This window comes from Triticum aestivum, chromosome 5A (genome assembly GCF_018294505.1).
Source record: "Triticum aestivum cultivar Chinese Spring chromosome 5A, IWGSC CS RefSeq v2.1, whole genome shotgun sequence".
NCBI classification, from domain to species: Eukaryota; Viridiplantae; Streptophyta; class Magnoliopsida; order Poales; family Poaceae; genus Triticum; species Triticum aestivum.
The window spans coordinates 663,974,573-663,982,907 of NC_057806.1; positions in this window are offsets into that span (position 1 = coordinate 663,974,573).

Consider the following 8,335-nt stretch of genomic DNA (forward strand, 5'->3'; position numbering starts at 1 on the left):
AGGAGTTTTATTATTAAACAATTAAATAGAGGAGACTTAGCTACAAAACCTAAGCACCAATGCATTAGGGGCATTAGTTTTTTTAGTACATTAGGGACATTAGTTGCTAAGCATTTTAATGCACTTAGCACCCCACTTTAGCACCAATGCATTGGGAGAGGTCTAATGAGTTAGCACCTAAAGTCTTTCATGCATTGGTTAAATTGTTTAATTCAAGTGGTTTGCCTAGGTTCTCGCGCTTGGCATTGGTTCTTCCTAGGGTCATCTAAGTACTCTTTTTCCTTCTTAAATGTTGTGTCATGTCATTTTTTCATTTATGTGACATGCTTAGCACCTATCCACGATAGAGCACTGAAAAAGGCCTCAGTGCTACAGGCAGAGAGTACCATTCAGCTGGTCAACCTGCTATACGTGCTATCGGTTTACATGCATGCCATGGGTAAGTCTAACCAGCAAACTTCAGATAACCGGAGCACCGTTAACCTAAGCAGCCGGTACCAAAACACCGTCCGTGAAATGAGTGTAATGAGCGTATCTATTTCAACGACGGTTAATTTCGAGCGGAGGTTGGAAAAATGTAACCGAGGGCAGCGTGTGCCTAAATGACAACAAACCATCTGACTGATCTCCTGGCGTTGTGCCCGTCGCCATTCCTCCGACGGCGACGTGTTCCCTTGGAGTCGGGACGTCGTTAGCGTGCTGGTTTCGACAGGCTATCGTCTCGCCGGTTAGCTTTTGACCGTGTGATTGGTTACACGCACGCACGGCCGTCGGATGCGTGCGCCAGGTGATGGACCCACGTCCGCCCGCAGCCGTTCGCTGGCTTGTGCACACCGCCGTCTGCCACGGCCACGGGCGTGCAGCTGCGAGCTAGCCAACGAACGGCACGCAGACGCAGCAAAAAGAAGAAGAAAGAAAGCGGACGTTCTTGAGCACATCAAGCGGGGTAGGGCGGTGCCGGGCACAGTTTATATGGGGCTATCTACGTGTGCGTGTGGGTGGGTGCGCGATATTCCGTGGCATTATTCTCCTGGCTTGGGGGACCGACCAAGTTCATGTTGCAAGTTGCCGAGTATAAAAAAAACACAAGATCATTCAGGACTAGCCTTTGAAGGCATATTTTTATAGAATGGAACTCTAAGCACCGCGGGTCGTTTCATGACTTAAATCCGGATGGGCTAGCTATCCTAGCCAACAGGATGACACGAGTAGCCGAATTTCGTGTTTTGACCCTTTTCGCATAGAAATTTAGGATCTGACCCCTGTTGGAAAGAATTTCGGAATCTGGCCCTTTTTTCTATCACCAGGGGTTCTGGCGGTAGGGTTAGACATCCTATCGCCAGAACCTGGGGCAGTAGGATACTTATCCACGTCAGTAGCGTTAATGGTCTCCGTCCCACCCTACCGCCGCTGGTCCTGGCGGTAGGATGTCTAACCCTACTGCCAGAACCTCTGGCGGTAGGGTTTAGGGCAGTTATAAGCCGTGGGCCGCCCCACCCCTCCCCCTTCTCCCCCAACCAGCCGCCCTAAGAACAAAGGAGTTCTTCCTCTCGTGCCCTCTCTCATCTCCTCCACTCCCCCCCTCTGATCTTCGTCGTTTGTTCACCGTTTTTGCGGATCGAGATGGCCCCGAAGAAAGCAAAGTAAGCTCCTTCGATCCCTTCAATTAGTTTTAGTCAAATAGCTTCCGATTCGTCGCATTATTTGATTCAAATCACTCCCCTTTTTGCACAAGATTTAATTATTTTGAACCCTAGAATTGATTTAGGTTGATTCTAGATGTTATATTGTGTTAGATATGAACTCTAGTCACTAGTTGGTATGGTTATGTGAAGATGAACCCTAGTTCATATTATTTTTGGAGGATTTTTTTTGGTATGATGCATGCTGGAGGAATTTATTGTGATATGATGATGCATGTTGATATGCTATGATGCAAGTAGTGGATATAGTTGGAGAACAAATGTTGAACCCTCAAGATGAACCTAGTTCATAATTTTTTGTGTTAATTTTTTTATGATATGATGAATATTGGAGATATGATGCATGCTGGATGTGGTTGGAGAAATATGATATGGTATGATGCATTTGACCACATGATGAACCCTAGGTTTAGATTTTTTTTCAAGGTTATTAACCTTTGTGTGATGAATCTATATGTTTAGGTACGAAAGCTTGGAGCAAGCACCGCCGACTCCATCACCGCCTACTCCTCCTACTCCTCTCCAGCACATTCCGTCAGAGATGCCGCTCTCGTACATGTACGAGACCTTCCCCGAGCTGCTACAGCCGGTGGGATCTGTCTCAGACGAGCTCCTAGAGGCTACGAGGGCAATGCGGTGGCACGCGAGGGCAGAGCGGATCCTTGACGATGTCATGTCTTGGTCGCAGAGCGTGAAGGAGTGGAAGGAAGTGAAGGCAAAGATGTTGGCAGATCCAAGTATCTGCGTGTCCGTCGGGAAGCGTGCATTGAAGTTGCGCAGAATTACACCAACTATCTCCTGAGCAATTTGGGCCGGAGAATCTACTTCAAGAGCAATGCGGAGGAGAGAGCCAGGATGCCGCCCCCAAGTGCATCTGCGTTCGATATCATCAACTGGGGAAGGGCAGAGGCGAAAACTCCAGCGGGCAGGGCAAGGTGGGAGTGCTTGAACGGTCGGATGCCGACCAGCGTTTCGCCTCTGCCTGAACAGGTGGATCCGCTGCCGTTTCTGTCTCCACGGCCCGAGCTAACATACGAGGAGCTCTGAAGATGATGATGTATGCCCGCTCTTCGAACTTATCAGCAAATCGTCCTATTGGTTTGTCTTGTGTCTTTCAATTATGTTCTCGATGAATAATGAAACTATGTGCCTCTTGTAATGCCATTTGTTCATTATCTATTCAGTTTGAACATTACGTTAACTTCATGCCATTTGTTCTTGTCAATATGAGTATACTTTCCTGGTAAAAGAAATGAGTATATACTTTCATGGGAAAAGATATTGATTTTGAAAAGAAGCAATCAATTAAAATTGAAACTCATAAAACACATGACCCTCCCGCCATGGACCCTGGCGGTAAGGTCACACAACCTACCGCCAGGGTACTTCGATATTTCGTTACAGAAACTTTTCGAGGCAAAAACCAGCAACCACCTACCGCCAGGGGTTCTGGCGGTAGGGTTAGACAGGCTACCGCCAGGGTCTCTGGCGGTAGGGTACTTATCCACGTCAGCTCGGGCAAACAGTTGCCGTTCCCCTCTGTCGCACCCTGCCGCCAGGTGCCCTGGCGGTAGGATGTCTAACCTTACCGTCAGAACCCCTGACGGTAACGAAAGGGTCAGATCCTGTTTTTTTTTTCAACAGGGGTCAGATCCTGAATTTCTATACGAAAAGGGTCAAAACCCGAAATTTGGCCTCATAGTGGTGAAGGTACGAGGACACTGTGCTGCGGGTGGATCGATCGGCCGGGGAACCATCCGGATCCGGGCCGCCTCGACAACACACAAGCCCCACCCACCGCTGCAAGGTAGTGGAGACCAACTCGATGATCACGGTGACACATGGGCCAAATCCTCTGCCGCCGCCGAGGCTCTTGGCTCCTGCGGTGAATGTGGCGTGCGCAGCGCTGCGACTGCTGCATTATTTCCTTGTGTTTTCAACGCCTGCGTTTTTTTTCTTGTTTTTGGCTCTTACCATCACTTGAGATGGACAGCGCCCGCTTGCCTTTCTCAGAGAGAAAAAATAAAAAAAAATGGAAAACCAAAAGGACAGGACACTGGACGCAACGTCCTGGCATCCGATGACTCATCATCTCCTGACGCACGCACGTGCGCCCGTCGCCATCCCATCCCTCTGACAGCAACGTGCTCAGCTCTGATTGCACAGCACAGGGTGCGCATCGTATCCCAGCGTGTGCACAAGGCTCTGTGGCCAGCCAGAGCTAGATTCAGCTGCGCAAGTTCGGCAAAAGGATTTGCTTGTCGCTGCCATGCCAGGAATACTCCAACCATGGCCTTGTTTGAATACTCCAACTCAGTTAGAGGTTAGAGTTATATTCTAACCCTGAACTAACTCTAGCAAAAGAGGTGTTTGGATGACAGGGTTAGATGAAGCGCGGATACGGCAAGGCGTCTTCACGGGCGGTGCGAGAGGGAGGGAGGAAGAGGACAAGAAACTTCGAGGAAGTGGGGAGGGATCTGTTGGGGGGAAGAGCGAGAGAAAAATGTGTTTTTTAGTGTCCCGAGAAGAACTAACCCAAATAAGCACCTCTTGAGTGGGTTAGATTTTTTGGATGCATCTAACCCAAATTAACCCTCATGTTTGAATATTTTTGGGTTAGCTGAGTCCAAACTAACCGAAACTAATTCTAACCCATGAATGCAAGCAAAGCCCATATAGTATTCATGCATGCTATCAGTATAGCTTTCAGAACCTCTGCTTGGAGACATTGGCGGATCCAGGAATTGAACATTGGGTGTTCAGAAAACAAAAATCCCACCCTAGCAGTGAAGCCAATGGTTCATGGCAATATAAAGTTTTCAAATCAATGGCCTTCCCCTTGTTTTCTGATGCTATATTGCCTACAATTCAAAGACAGTGGCCTCATTCTGTTACTCAATTTGAAGGTCGACTAATGAAATCAATCAGATCAGCAAAATGACATGTACAGAGCTATCTTTCTCTAAATCCAAACAGAAGCTACACATGTACAGGTCAACAAATGCAATTTCAGAATGAAACTTTGGAGGGGCTTCACCTAATCACCTTAGGGTTGGATATTGAGTTTGTTGGCAGCTGGAACAAGACCGAGACGTGCCCCATGATCCCCGGCCCTCAACGACCTCGGCGGCGGCCGCCGCGCCGCTCATCGATCCCCACCGTGCGAACTGTCTATCCTGTAGCATCCCATCTGCAGCGGCGGGCATGGCACTGCACGGATCCATCCCGTCCGGTATCGGCGGCTTTGTTGAACTCTCACCCTCGCCTGGCTTGGACCGGGCACAATAGTTTTTTTTAGGCAAAGACCGAGCGAAGTAGTTTGTGGGCTCAAGGGGCTGGTTATGCTCGTGGACTGCTAGGCATGTTGCCGATGGGCTATTTGCTTGTCGGCCACAAGTGGGCTACTACATATCGTATCTCAAGCACGTAGGCTACGATTTTTGTCATACTCCTATATATATGATTTTTTTTGGCAGAAAAATTTGATGTACACCCATGATCAATACTGGATCCGCCCCTGCTTGGAGAGAGAGAGAGAGAGAGAGAGAGAGAGTGGAGGCAAGAATCTCCAAGTCCGCCAGAACGTCTTATATTTAGAAACAGAGGATGTAACTACTACTTTATGCTTATCGACAAGTGCATGATTGAGCAGGATCAGACACAAGATCGATCACCAATTAGCATCGTCATCACCTGGCGCACATACAGTACGTGACCGTGCACAGAAATGCTAGCCCGATCCTCTGCTTTCTTTCTTCTTGCTGCGCGCGTGGCATGCATTTTTGTTGCTTTCAGGACGATGCAACCGGTGCCGCTCGCATATGGTCATGAGGTGAGGGGGCGCCGGACCGGCGGAGCGTCCTGTGGTTGGTGACGCTGGAGGTGAGGTGATGCATTCTTCTCTTGCTGCCACGGCCATTGCCGGCAGGAAACGACGCCATGCACGCACGCGTCCTCGTGCATCTCGCTCAGCTCAGCTGATAGACGGAATGGTCAGGCATACACGCGCGGCTCAAAGTGGCCTTTGGATTTCTTGTTCGCTCAGCATTTTTCAGAGTGTAGATAGGGACCCTTTTTTGGTTCAAAGTATATACCGGGCATGTGCAAAAAAGGGACCAGTTTAATCCGAAGGGCGTTTGCTTTCACCGTTTCACGCGCCGGCGCCGGCTGGTTTGGGGCGGCATACTTTTCTTTCTTTCTTTTTTCCAGGAATTTAGGATCTATTTATCATCTCCCATGACAGCATATAAGAAGCATAAAAAATGATAGAAATTGCATTTATGTCTTAAGAGCATCTCCAACACTGGCTCACAAATTTCCTGCATCCGTTCATGGACAGGGAGAATCCGTCCGCGGACACAGATGCCGAAGACGGCCATCAAACACTACCCACATGCATTTCAAGACAGGTTTCAACTAAGCGGACAGAATTAATGCAAACCGGTCGATAATCAAAATCCGGATAGGAAATAGCACAAATCAACCATACGTAGCATGCAAGTACAACAATGTCCCAAATTCTACGAGATTTAACCGGATGTCTAACAATTTTTTCATGAACGGATCATGTCATCTCACACATACTGCCCTTTCAGCTTCATCCAACAACCTGTACGTAAATGGCTGCCCCTCTTTCCTGTGGTACATCACGACAACACGTACAGGCTACACAATGTGTAGAGCAATATTGAGTGAATGAATGATTTAAACAAGTTGAGCAAGAAGAAGCAAAACTTACGATCTCCACCTCTGCCGCGCACAATGGCAATCTTGCCTCCAGCTGACCAACAACGTCACAAAACTTGGTGACAGAGGTTGGATGGCGTACCATCAATACGCCAACGACCTCACATTGCGTTCATGGACGATGTGCCTGTCGTAGGGCACAATGTGCTTTCATGCCTGAAACGATTCATGCACTTGCTGCCAGAAGATCCCTCCCTCCACTCCCGCATATGAAATTCGTGGATTTAGTGGGCCTCGGGTGTTGGAGTCCTACGTGACCCGCAACCCCCCCCCCCCCCCCCCACTTTGTTTTCAATTTACAGGAGAAAGTGCGTTCAGATACAAGCCCGCTTTGAATGTCACACCATGTCTGACCTGTGTGATCTAAACATATGTGGGCGGTTTGAGAATTGGCTTTGGAGATACCCTCCTAACTGAATATGTGCACGACTCAAACTGTTCCAAGCTCATTAGAATATCTATACCCCATAGTCCACTTAACATGGAGGCTCAGAAATGCAGCCATTAGGCGGCAACCAAATATTTTATCCAAATAACAATAACCCCACGAAGCTAAATCGACCACCAATAACCTCATCTACTAAAATCGACAACAATAACCTCACCTACAAAAACGACCACCAATAACCTTTGGCAATCAAGTTTGAGTCGGGGTGATATAGTGGGCCTCGGGTGTTGGAGTCCTACGTGGCTGCTGTCCGGACTCCCGAAAAGCTCCCTCTTCCCTCATTTTGTCTCCAATTTACGGGAGAAAGTGCGTCCAAACCGCTCGACGGACCGATACAAGCCCGCATTGAATGACACAATAAGTCTGGATCGCACGATCCAATATATGCGGGCGGTTTGAGTATTGGCTATGAAAATGCCCTAATTGAGTATGTGTACGACTCAAACTGTTCCAAAGTCATTAGAATATTCGGGCCCAATAGTCCACTTACCAGGGATGCTCAGAAATGTGGCCATTGGGCGGCGACCAAATATTATCATCCAAGTAACAATAAAACCCCCCCCCCCCCCCCCCCCCTTCTCTGATTGCTGTATACTGTAACCAGTTAATATATAAGAATTAAACTCGGCTGCAAATTAAAATACAAACCTAAATCGACCACCAATAACCACACCTACTAAAATCGACCACCAATAACTTTTGGCAATCAATTTTCATAAAATGTGAAAGAAGCCACGAACGGTGAGATGCCAAAAGTTATGAAGACCACGCGCTCACGCACAACATGTGAGTAGAAGACGAGTCGTAAGTCTTAAATCATTCTTTTTATGTTAGCTTATAATTTTTGAAAAGGATTACAACATTCATGAGAATTTGTACCCCTTTGTTACTTATTCCCTAGTTTTAAAATAAGTGTCTCAAGCTTAGTATAAATTTGTACTAATGTTAGTATAAAGTTGAGACATTTATTTTGAGATGGAGGGAATATTAAACTCGGTCCAAAATCACAATTAATCAAGCTAGCTCATCGATCACCGATATGGGTGCCGATCGGTTGGCATATGAGGAAATGTTAGGCCAAGAAAACGACGTGCATGCATGCGCAACTTCACTTAAGGTCGAACACAAGAAAGACAGAGGGTCATATATCCTAGGTAATCAAGCACCGGCCGTAAAGGAGCATGTCATGGTCCACTATACATAATGCATCCTTTTTGTGGTGGTGTGTAGTTAGATTATCTTTCCCAACGAGTTAGATTGCTTCAGCCACAAGATCTTTCATGCAAAAATCCGTGAAGTATTTATATCCATGGGATGCACTTCTTCAGCCTCTCGATGCGCCACACGCATCATGCTTGTTGAAGAAAAGTTTGCCATTTCTCCGTGCATGATCCCATTTTCTTTGTTATCCAGTCTAATCTGCACTCTGCTTACATGG